The 13,188-nt window shown below is 44.6% G+C and overlaps 1 pseudogene; it reads right to left on the bottom strand.

The window, feature by feature from the left end:
- The window catches only part of LOC130117107 (uncharacterized), a 65,101-nt pseudogene that overhangs the window by 50,494 nt on the left and 1,419 nt on the right, over positions 1–13,188 (bottom strand).

The raw sequence follows: 13,188 nt of genomic DNA, 5'->3' as shown, positions 1-13,188 counted from the left end.
TCGACTAAAGGGTCCGACCCGGGTGGCATGGCAGTCTATTCCGTTGCCTACCAACTTGGGGATCGTCGGTTCGAATCCCTCGGTTACCTCCGGCTTGGTCGGGCATCCCTACAGACACAATTGGCTGTGTCTCCGGGTGGGAAGCCACATGTGGGTATGTGTCCTGGTTGCTGCACTAGCGCCTCCTCTTGTCAGAAGGGGCACCTGTTCGGGGAGGGGGGGGTAGCGTGATCCTCCCACACGCTACGTCCCCCTGGTGAAATTCCTCAATGTCAGGTGAAAAGAAGCAGTTGGCGACTCCACGTGTCGGAGGAGGCATGTGGTAGTCTGTAGCCCTCCCCGGATCGGCAGAGGAGGTGGCGCAGCGACCGGGACGGCTTGGAGAGTGGGGTAATTGGCTGGAAACAACTGGGGAGAAAAGGCGAGGGGGGGGGGATAAAAAAGTAATAATAAAAATAACAGGATGGAAGTACAACTCTTAGTAGGCTGAACATCCAGTCAGAGCTGATGGGGAACTTAAAGGTTTTTTGACCTCGGTCTGAAAGCGGTCACAGTCGGGCCGAGTCTTCGTCACCGCTGAGGTTTCATGGGGAAAAGGCTTGCGCAGTCCTGCAAAAAGAGGCTTTGACTTGCCTAAAGAGCCTTTTGGGTTTAAAGGATTAATAATGAATCTGAAAAAAGAGAGAGAGGCGGGTTTGTTTTGCAGTGAGATCCCTTCTGTGCACAAAAAGGATGCAACCACCACTCCCTCCCACAAGCTGCCAGCCTCCACCTGCAACCCGTGGTAATGAAGAAGGAGCAGAAGAAGTAAGGAGGGGGAGAAGAAGACAGGAGGGGGGGGATTTGTAATGTTTGCACGTGTTTATGTACAGTATTTGTTTTCAGCCGTGATTTGCTGGCCCATTAAAAAAGAATAAGAACTTATGACATATTCAAAGAGGTTATGTCTGGAGTATGAAGTCTGGGGAGGCTATGATTCATTAATGGAGCCATGAATAGATGAGAGGCTGCCGTATGATACCGTGCTCACTGTTGGGTTCACAGTGACACTTTTTTTCCTTCTTTTTATAGCATCAGGATACTATTACACGCCGTTTATGGGAGGGTTTCAAGAGCTTTCTAAAGAATTTATTAGGTCTTCATGGGGCTTATATATATTCCCAGCAAACAAAAGAACGTCCCCTGCACGTCCCCTAAAGGTCCTCTCCGAACATCCGGTAAATGTCATGGTGCAGGGTTTTCATTACGGCACAGGGGACGTAATTGGGAGACGTTCAAAGAACATCCCATAACATCCTTGGGACGTCCCACAATAATGTCCCTGCGATGTCTCGGGGACGTCCAGAAGACTTTCCCCTAACGTTCCCGTCATGTCCTTGGGACATTCGCAATAACGTCACGGGGACGTCTAGAGGACATCCCCTCACGTCCGTGTAATGTCCTCAGGACGTTACAAGGCCGTCCCGCAATAACGTACCCGTGACGTCATGGGGACGTCTAGAGGATTTTTCCCCTAGTGTCCCTGTAACGTTACAGGGACGTCCCACAATAACGTCCCCGTGACGTAATGGAAACCCTGCAAAATGACGTTTGCCGGACGTTCGGAGAGGACGTGCTGGGGACGTTTTTTGTTTGCTGGGTTCGGACAGTTTTACGAGAAGAGTTTGTCGCATGTTCTGCATGTTTCTAGTAGCCTGGATCACGGCCAAAGCTGCGACAACCTACTCACAGAAGTTCCTTCAAATGCATCCATCCATTTTTTTTGAATATTGATCAAAATGTCCATTATAGTCCCCATCTTATAGTACAAATCAAAAGCTAAAGAAACACCTGGACATGGATCCGGATCACCACCAAAATGCTTGCGTCCATTGTCCCGTTTGTATTTCCATTTATTTCTACTGTTTTTTTCTTGTTTGGTGTTGTCTTCTTGTTTGTGTGTGAGTGATGTATGCAAGTACTAGAAGCTGCTGTAAACTGGAGTCAAATTCTTCGTGTGCATAGGCACACTTGACCAATAACGTTGACTCCGATTCTGATCCTGAAACTCTAATTTGTTCCTCTGCCCACTTATTGCCACCTTCTGTTCATGAAAAACGATCCTTTCATTTTTAGAACATTTCACAGACAAGCAAACAAACAAACAAACTGATAAAAACAAACAAATAAAAACAAAAACAAAAAACCTGCAGGGGTAAGATCCTGCTGCGTAGCTGTGCGTGGGCCTAGGTGGGTCTGGACCCACCCACTTGGCACCCAGCCCCACCAAATCAGAAGGCTTCCTTTTTTGCTGGATCGTCCAGTAAACAGCAGTCAATTAATACTGTTTGAATTATCGGACTACGTGACCAATAGAAATAAAACAACTCTTGTTCCTTGCTTCCCGTTTACCATGTGATGATGACAGGCTGTTTTCTGTTAGCTAGCTGCTTGTAATGTAGGTTAAGATAAAAATCATGGCGAAACAAAGCAGTTTGCTTAGATTTGTCATAAAAAGACATGAGGAGCAGGAGGAAGAGAGTTCAATTGCTAAGAAATTGAAGATTTCCTACACCGGTGTGTACTACTCCCTTCAGAGGACAGCACAAACAGGCTCTAACCAGAGTAGAAAAAGAAGTGGGAGGCCGCGTTGCACAACTGAGCAAGAAGATAAGTACATTGAGTCTCTAGTTTGAGAAACAGACGCCTCACAGGTCCCCAACTGGCATCTTCATTAAATAGTACCTGTTAGAGCCTGTTTGTGCTGTCCTCTGAAGGGAGTAGTACACACCGGTGTAGGAAATCTTCAATTTCTTAGCAATTTCTCGCATGGAATAGCCTTCATTTCTAAGAACAAGAATAGACTGTCGAGTTTCAGATGAAAGTTCTCTTTTTCTGGCCATTTTGAGCGTTTAATTGACCCCACAAATGTGATGCTCCAGAAACTCAATCTGCTCAAAGAAGTGCCCATCCAACCAATCCAACTTGTGGGAGCTGCTTCTGGAAGCGTGGGGTGCAATTTCTCCAGATTACCTCAACAAATTAACAGCTAGAATGCCAAAGGTCTGCAATGCTGTAATTGCTGCAAATGGAGGATTCTTTGACGAAAGCAAAGTTTGATGTAAAAAAAAAATCTTATTTCAAATACAAATCATTATTTCTAACCTTGTCAATGTCTTGACTCTATTTTCTATTCATTTCACAACATATGGTGGTGAATAAGTGTGACTTTTCATGGAAAACACAAAATTGTTTGGGTGATCCCAAACTTTTGAACGGTAGTGTATATATATATATATATATATATATATATAGTGGCAGGATGAGGAAAAACACAGGAGACGAAGGCGAGTTTGATGTTTATTCCTCAGCTCCACCAGCAAGCCCTGGAACGTAAACCACGCCCCCTGCTCACAGTCCTGCTGGGCGAGAGGCATAGCCCCTAGTGTCCGCCACAATATATATATATATATATATATATATATACACATATATATATATACACACACACACACACACACACACACACACACAAAGAAATTCTTTGTTGAATGACATTAGCAGCTGATGAGTGCGCGGCACACCAAACAAGCTAGTACTGCTATGTATTAAAAGATTTTTTCCTACATCTATCTTGACATTCCGCTCATTTGTTGAGCACTTTTATCAACATCATTCGAGGATTTCCGGAAAAAAACCCGCTACATAATAATTTTTTTTTACTACTTTTATTACTCCCCGTGGGGCAGTTGTTTTTCTGCATTTAACCCGTCCTAGCTGTGTAGCTAGGAGCAGTGGGCAGCCGCTAGTGCAGTGCCCTGGGGCCAACTCCACTTCGTCTTGAAATGCCTTGGTCAGGGGCACAGACAGCAGGATTAATATGCATGCATTCTTGATGGTGGGTGAAACTGGAGCAATCCTACCGCCGACACGGGGTGAACATGCTAACTCCACACAGAGATGACCTGGGATGTCCCCCAAGTTTGGACAACCCTGGGGTTCCAACCTAGGGCATTCTTGCTGTGAGGCGACAGCGCTAACCACTGGGCCACCATGCCCAGTCTGACACTGTGTTGTCTAATGTTCGTCTTGGTGCCTGTAACATCACCTCTGATGCTGTATAAGGCTTGTATGATTAAACTACAAGTAGAGTTGTAATGGTCTATATTGGTTAAGATTTGCGTTTCAGAACTTATTAAGTATGATTGGTCTTGGAATGGGCTAGGCCCACCTGATTTTCTCTGTGCCCACCCACACTGTGATTTCTGCCTGCGCTACAGGTAAGCACTACAAAATGTATTTCTTGGGAGTCTTTATGCATGCTCAATAATCCAGGTATGCAATTCTCATAAAGTTGGATCAGTTCATCTGGACACAACGTTTACATCTAAAAGTGACCTCTTCATTCTCAACTGACTGCAGGTATCACCCCCCCCCCCTTATAAACAACACAGCGGCATAATGACCAAAAACAACAACCAGTTTCATATGCAGATATGGGCGTGACCATTAACTAGACTTTCAATGGCCATGTGTACCATTCACAGAAGATTTGGGACAACTGGAAGAAGACAATTGGACGACAGGAAGAAATGGAAACGGACGATCTGCTGTCGCGACCCCTAACGGGAGCAGCCGAAGTTACTAGTAGTAGGAAGACAATTGGGCCTTGGGCCGAGAAACAACCGATTTTAGGAAAATGCTGTTTATTTTCCTAAGATGTCATATCGTTGCATAACTTTTCACTTTTTTTCCCATTAAAAATAGCCCAGGTGAATCGGCCGTACTAAATTGTCCGTAGGTACGAATGTCTGCCCTGAGATGGACTGGCGACCTGTCCAGGGTGTTTCCCTGCCTTCCACCCAATGTATGCTGGGATATGCTCTAGCATCCCGCGACCCTACGCGGGATAACTGGCTTGGAAAATGAACGAATGAATCAATGGTTTAAAAGTGGTGACAGAGTTAGATAGATATACTTTAATAATCCTCATGGGGAAAATTCATCCTCTGCATTTAACCCACCAAGTCGAGTCCATTTTATTTGTATAGCCCAATATCACAAATTACAAATTTGCCACAACCCATCCTATTGTATAGGAGCAGTGGGCAGCTGCAGCACCCGGGGACCAACTCCAGTTCTTCTTTCCACTGCCTTGCTCAGGGGCACAGACAGGAGTATGAACCCTAACATGCATGTCTTTTTGACGGTGGGAGGAAACCGGAGCACCCGGAGGAAACCCACGCAGACACAGGGAGAACATGCAAACTCCACACAGAAAGGACCTGGGACAGCCTGGGGTTCGAACCCAGGACCTTCTTGCTGTGAGACAACAGTGCTAACCACTGGGCCACCGGGCCGCCCCAAACTGATTTTTATGAATTGAAACGTGACATTCTGCCCCGTCTACACCAAACACTACACCATTCATTTCTCCTGGGCTGTTTCTAATGAAAAAAGTGAAAAGTTATGGCAAGATGTGACGTCTTAAGAAAATAAACAGCATTTTACTAAAATCTGCTGTTTCTCGGCCCAAGGCCCATTTGTCTCCTAAATCTGTTTGAGAGCTATTTTCCTGTTGCGATGAGATGAGATATTTTCCCAACAAACAGATGAACAAGAGCAAGTTGGCGGTGGCTTTAAAACACATCCTGCTGTGAGTTGTGTGAGTTTATTCTGTCTAATTATTGTGTTTCTTTATGAGTTTTAATTGTCTCTTTGACTGCAAAGGAAATTTCTTTCATATAGCACAATAAAGATCTGGCTAGCATTAAAACTGTGGTATGTGTGTGTGTGTGTGTCGGGGGAGGGAGTTTAGACATACATATTGTTGTCATTATTGTATTGTTAGATGAGTGTCAGAAAGCTAACAGAGCACATTCTCCTTTTCATGCGCTGAAAATAAGGCGGTGATTGCATGTTCTGTTGCGGCGCTGGGCTTCATGTTGGAGGTTGCATAAGCTTTATTATGGAATCAGCGGAGGAAACTGACTTCAAGCTCATCTCGCCAGCAGAGAACGGCACAAAGAGCAAAAACAAGCACAAACATTTCAACAGACAAGAGAACCCCTTCATCTTCAAGCCACTGGAATAAAGAAAAAAAGACAATTAAAGATGAGGGGGGAAAAATGTGTTATTGTTGCTCTGGTGTAATTAACTCTCTGCTGTCCTGCTCTGTTGGGTCTTATTAAGCTCAGCTCGCTTTTGTTCGGTTGGCTTCTACTCAATCTGCCATGTTCTCTTCTGTTCCGTTCTGATTTGTTCTGTTTGGTTATGTTCTTATCTGTTCTGTTCTGCTCTGTTCTGATTTGTTCTGTTCGTTTCGGTTCTGTTCTGTTCCGACTATTCTGTTCTGCTCCATTCTCTTCTGTTATGTTCTGGTTGTTCTGTTCCGTTTTCACCTGTTCTGTTCTGTTTGTTCTGTTCTGTTCTGATCCGTTTGTTCTGTTATATCTGATCTGTTATGTTGTTTGTTATGTTCTGATTTGTTCTGTTCTGCTCTGTTTTGTCCTCTTCTGTTCAGTTCTGTTCTCTTTTGTTCTGTTCTGTTCCATTACGTTCTGTTCTGTTCTGCTATGTTCTGTTCCGTTCTGTTCTGATCCGTTCCATTCCATTATGTTCTGCTTGTTCTCTTCTCTTTGTTCTGTCCTGTTCTGTTGTTTTTTTCTGTTGTTTGTTCTGTTCTGTTCCGTTATGTTCTGTCCTGCTTGTTCTGTTCTGTTCTGTTCTGTTCTCGTCTGCTCTGTCCTGTTCTGTTGTTTGTTCTGTTCCGTTTCTCCTGTTCAGTTTGTTCCATTTTTTCTTTTCTGTTTTTTTCTGTTTGCTCTGTTCTGTCTTTTCTCTCATCTTCTATTCTATTCTGTTTGGTTTAATTGTTGTTGGAGGTTTTTTTTGGGGGGGGGGGATTTTTCCCTCTTTTTCTCCCCAGTTGAATCAGGCCAATTACCCCACTCTTCCGAGCCGTCCCGGGTCGCTGCTCCACCCCCTCTGCCGATCCGGGGAGGGCTGCAGACTACCACATGCCTCCTCCGATACTTGGAGTCAGCAGCCGCTTCTTTTCACCTGACAGTGAGGAGTTTCACCAGGGGGACGTAGCACATGGGAGGATCATGCTATCCCCCGCCCCCCAAACAGGTGCCCCGACCTAACAGAGGAGGCGCTAGTACAGCGACCCAATCACATACCCACATCTGGCTTCCCACCCGCAGACATGGCCAATTGTGTAGGGATGCCTGACCAAACTGGAGGTAACACAGGGATTCGAACTAGCGTTCCCCGTGTTGGTAGGCAATGGAATAGAGAGCCACGCCACCCAGATGCCCCTTAATTGAGCTTTTTGCTCTCCTTGATCTTTTTGTAGCAGTTGCTTGTTCTTGTTTTCTGTTCCGTTTGTCCGTTTTGGGTTGTTCGGTTTATTTGTTTAGTTTGTTCTGTTCTGCTGTATTCACTTCTGCTGCGTATTAAGTTCATTTCTATTCCGTTAGCTTCAGATCACTCTACCCATTTCTGTTTTGTCCTGTTAAGTTGTGGGTTCCGTTTGGCTCTCTGAAGTCCTGCTTTGTTCTGTTCCCTTCTATCCGGGCCACTTCTGGTCTGTTCTCATCTTAACTCCTCACTTCAATTCAGTTCAGCTCTCTTCAATTCACTTCTTCTGTGTTCACCTCTGTTGTGTTCCATCCTGTTCTGTTCTTTTCGGTTTTCTTCCCTCTGGCTCTGTTCGTACCTCCAGACATTCCTCAGCTGTGCTCGCTTTTTGTGGAGCCAGCCGGGACCGGGATCTGCTACACCACAGCCTCACCTAATTGCTCTGGACTCTCTTCTTGCCAGCCTGCTTCTGTCTTGAAAAAAAAGCTGTGTTTGTAGCTGGCTGTTCAGCTTTTATCTATATTTTAAGCCACACACAAGGTGTAGAGTCGGCCTGGAGCTTGTTACAGGGCCCGCAGCTGCATAATTCATGGGGAGAAGCTGCTCACTGCAGCGGCTAAATAAAAGATCTGCCAGTGGTGGGTGGCAGGACAGAGGAGCACACTGCGCCTGTCCTGCCACCACTGTGTGTGTGTGTGTGTGTGTGTGTGCGTGTCTGTGTGCATGTGGTTTTCAATGTGTGTGCATATAGCCTACCTGTATATGAGAGAGTGTGTGTGTGTCTAGACCCCTGAGGTAAAATCAATATAGGAATCTATGATATATACACAGTATTAAGTGTAAATATACACCCACAAAGCCATAGATGCCAGCGATCAGCCATTGCTTTACCTCATTAGTATACCCTTTAGCCTGTTAGGATAACCTTGTATTTCATAGCATCCATCCATGCCATCCATTATCCAAGCCACTTATCCCAATCGGGGTCGCGGGATGCTGGAGCCTATCCCAGCAGTCATTGGGCGGCAGGAAGGGAGGACACCTGCACAGGTCACCAGTCCATCACAGCAGTTCATAGCAATCTGATACAATTTGAATTCTGATTTACTGAGCAAGTCATTTCAAGACAGCAACCAGCCTTTCCATTAGCCTGTTGCTGCAAAGATCCGCAGGTCAACTGTGATGTGATGTCAGGTGTAGGTGCAGGTGAAAGGTGTGGAAAGATATGTTGTGCAGGTAGATTTGCTGTGTCTGCTGCTGGTTGATATAGAGGGTAATGGTATTAGTGCACTGTAATGCTCTATTGTACCTCATTAAAGGGAAACAATCACAATTTTTAACTTTATCTTGATATGTATATGCTGTTGCAATAACACTCCATTATGAGCCATAACGCTTAGAAGTCTTCTGTGTGTCTCTGAAACGCTGCCAAAATTCTGTTTGCTGATAACATCACTGGCAGGAAATCTATTAATGTGAAAATGTACTTCTTGGTTGCAAGAATAGACTTCATTGTATAAGAAAATGTGAATATCAGCACTACATGCAGCTTTATAATGCAGTATTGTTGTCGCATTTCCTTATTCAGTGCAACCCATTGGCAAACAAGGAAGTAAGATTTCACATTCAAGCATTGTCTGCCAGAGATGTCACTATCAGACAATTTTCCATACAATTATGATGGCATTTCAGGGAAACACAGAAGACCGCTCAATATGGCTTCTATTGGCGTGTTATCCCTACGACATATATATAGAGATAATATTGAAAATCGTGATCGTTTTCTTTCAAGGTGTCATGGGTAGAACACAATTAAACATCAGTAAATGAAGATGTCCACATGGTAATCCAAAAGACCTGCACTCACAGTCTCAGCCCTTTAAAAGCTGGTTTAGGTTATTTAGTAAGTGATGCTGCATTTAAAATGGACCAGTGGGGTGTCCGGGTAGCGTGGCGGTCTATTCTGTTGCCTACCAACACGGGGATTGCCGGTTCGAATCCCTGTGTTACCTTGGGCTTGGTCAGGCGTCCCTACAGATACAGTTGGCCATGTCTGCAGGTGGGAAGCCGGATGTGGGTATGTGTCCTGGTTGCTGCACTAGCACCTCCCCCAGTTCTCCGCCTGTTTGGGGGGGGGGGGGTACTACATCCTCCTGGCGAAGCTCCTCACTGTCAGGTGAAAAGAAGCGGCTGGCGACTCCACGTGTATCGGAGTAGACATGTGGTAGTCTGCAGCCCTCCCCGGATCGGCAGAGGGGGTGGAGCAGCGACCGGGACGGCTCGGAAGTGTGGGGCAATTGGCGAGAAAAGGGGGGGGAAATCAAATAAATAAATTGGACCACCAGATTCATGACGCTGTTGCTTGATGACCTCTATTGTAAATACTGATAAGTTTGTCCACTGAGTCAGGACATGGAGCTAATACGTTAGCGCAATGTCTGATTTGGTTTTCAGTGCGAATGCGGAAACTGGAATAGTGCACAAAAAATTGTTACATCACATCCTGTGTATTGCCAAATACTAAATGGTCTATATTTTAAGCCACACACAAGGTATAGAGTCGGCCTGGAGCTTGTTCCAGGGCCCGCGGCTGCATAATTCATGGGAAGAAACCGCTCGCTGCAGCAGCTAAATAAAAGATCTGCCAGTGGTGGCTGGTAGGACAGAAGAGCACACTGCACCTGCCCTGCCACCACTATGTGTGAGTGTGTGTGTGTGTGTGTGTGATGACCTTTGAGGTAAAATCAATACAGGAATGCATGACCTACACAAAAGTTCGTGTATATGTACACTGATACAGATGGACCCGTGCCCACGTTCCTCTGTGCACTTCGGCTGTTGACAGTTCATCTGTGAAGGTGTGTGCTGTGGTCTGGATGGGAGGATGAATGCCTACCTACCTCAGGGGCTGAGACAAGATGTTAAACCCCCCCCCCCATTTCTCTTTTCCTATTCTCTTTACTAGACCTCTCCTTCCATACATCTCTTTTTGTCACCTCCCCTGACAGTGTAATGAGAGGCAGAAAGACAGAGGGAGCAAAAGAAAAGATAGAGAGACAGTCTACAGGTTTAGTTCAGTTTGCTAGGGAAAAAGGGAAAAGTGAGTAATGGCTAAATATTAGATTTATTTCTTGTAATTTGTGTGTTGAGAACTTTTCCGTTGCTCGGCTGACATTAAAAGAGTTCATTTTAAACTCCCCAGCTCCCAAACATCATCCCGTTCTCCTCCACTCTCCCGTTTGCTCTCCTGTTTGCCTCTTTATTTACCTTCTCCTCTTTTCCCATCCTATCTTCTCTGAGAGATCATCCCTATCCTCTCCAGTCCCCCCCCCCCTTTCCTCTTTTCCATACTCCTCCGTCAGGTCATTATGTCAGAATTAGACTCAGTAACGTAAAGCTGCTGCCAGTTTTGTTTTTTTTACTGGTTAACAGGCTCAATTTAATGGCAATACTTGTATATTACTGATATAATCAATTGAGAAATTTGGCAAGAAGGTTAGATATTTCTGTATTATGATGTTTGTTTCAAGGTTAGATTCAAAAACAAATCTGATGAAACGATTTATAGGACACAGATGGGATACAAAGCCACAGTTAGACTTGAATTACCTCATGACTGTATGTTACAACCAGCTCTATTTCCAAAACACCACTATGTGTTCACTCTCTTACAAACAGTCCATTATGAAAATAGGTATAAACTTACTTTCGTATATGACAAATACACTTGAAACTACTCTTCCCTACAAAACAAATCTTTATGGCAAGAATCAATGGATCTGAAATGCCGTTGTTCTTCTGTAAAATTTTAAAAAAAACATCCGCTTTTGTTCAAAGGGGTGCGCAAAGTCAACAAAAAACCCAACAATCATTGAGTTGCGACCAACCTACAGGAATTAGTCTTGATGCTCTTGGTGCTGATACAGAGCCACAACTGACAAGGTTCAACAACAACTGATGAAACACAAGAGGAGGAGCAGGGAAACAACACGAGAAAATCTATAGACAGCAGATCATACATATCACTTGATAGAAACACAGGTATCATCTACAAAGTGGAGAAGTTTGACCAGTTATTTGTATCTGTTCAGTAAAGCTGCTTTGCTCTACCATCGACCTTTGACCAGTTGGCAGTTAAATACATAGTTAATAAAAGCACAGTCATAGCTAAAGGGACAGCTCAGGTTTTTTGGCACAAGGTGGTATCACTTACGTACTGGTAGTGATGTCATGCGAGCCCCCTGTTCAAAGAGCTAGCGGCATGTCGAGGTGATTCAACAGTTTGTCGGAGAATAATACATTGCAGCTTAAGTGGCTCAACTAATGTTACGGACTAGTAAGGTCTAGGGGTTAAGGGTTAAACATGCAATACTAGTCCTAACCTGGAGTGTGTAGAAAAGATGGAAACGAGGGAAGAAACAGGAAGAAGGACTGATTTCAAAGACAGGAGAAATAGCCAGGAGGTGGGCTAGCTTACCGAGGTAGCAGGCTAGCAGTTCCCTTTTTCCCTAGTAACAGACTGTCTCTCTATCTTTTCTTTTGCTCCCTCTGTCTTTCTGCCTCTCATTACACTGTCAGGGGAGGTGACAAAAAGAGATGTATGGAAGGAGAGGTCTAGTAAAGAGAATAGGAGAAGAGAAATGGGGGGGGGGGTTTAACATCTTGTCTCAGCCCCTGAGGTAGGTAAGCATTCATCCTCCCATCCAGACCACAGCACACACCTTCACAGATGAACTGTCAACAGCCGAAGTGCACAGAGGAACGTGGGCACGTGTCCATCTGTATCAGTGTACATATACACGAACTTTTGTGTAGGTCACGCATTCCTGTATTGATTTGGCCGCGTGGGTCTCAGCTCCCATAAGCGGTGGACTCCATCTTCATATTTTAGTTCAGTTTAGGTTGATGGTGGATGGATCCTCAAAAATAAAAGAAAGTTGGTTTTCTTCAAAGTCCTTGAGCTAGAATGATGTGAACCTGTAGTGTCCTGAACAGTGTTTTCAAAGTGGCGTATCCTGAGGCGTTTATGCAAACTGCCGCCATTAATTAACTCCAGAGGATGCACCGGCACCTCACAGTGACATCCTCTTATAAACGCTGCTTAACCACGTCTCCAATTATTTGTCAATGAAAACCAGTCCAAGTAAGTAAGAAAAAGAAGAGGGAAAAAGGCCGCTATAACCCCTATCACTTCTAGCATTCCTCCCCCCTTAAGAAAAAAATAAAAAATAAAAATCTGGTTTCAACCTATTTGGGTTTTTTTTTTCCTTTTTGCTTTATCCGTTTTATATTAATTATGTATTATTATAATCTAATCCGTTTTTGTTTTTTTAAACTCCACTGATTCACGTGTATACTATCAACAATGCACTCTCAAACTTTTCAAAAATACCCAAACCATATGCTCATCCCCTTGACAGGGTGTCCACAATAACATTTTCTCTGCCTGGCAAATGTACTACAGTCAGGTTATATGCTTGTAAAATTAAACTCAAACGGAAAACACAGGAACATAAGTGGGTTGTGATCAGTGAGGACTACCAGATCAGCTCCAGCACTAAAGACGTACACCTCAAAGTGTCGGACTGCTAGGACAAGAGCCAGGGCCTCCTTCTCGATGGTGGAATATCGCTTCTGATGATGATTCAGTTTCTTAGAGAAATATGCAACAGGCCTGTCTATTCCTGACCCAGTCTGTAGCTGCACCGCCCCCACTCCAACATCACAAGCATCCACTGCAAGCTTGAATGGGACAGAGAAGTCTGGAGCAACCAGCACCGGTTCACTAGCCAGAATAGCTTTAACCATTTCCAGCGCTGTCTGACAATCTGCTGACCAGCTAAA

This window comes from Lampris incognitus, chromosome 8 (assembly GCF_029633865.1).
Source record: "Lampris incognitus isolate fLamInc1 chromosome 8, fLamInc1.hap2, whole genome shotgun sequence".
Lineage (NCBI taxonomy): Eukaryota > Metazoa > Chordata > Actinopteri > Lampriformes > Lampridae > Lampris > Lampris incognitus.
The sequence above is the reverse complement of the archived record's forward strand: the minus strand, read 5'-3'. Positions and strand labels throughout refer to the sequence as shown.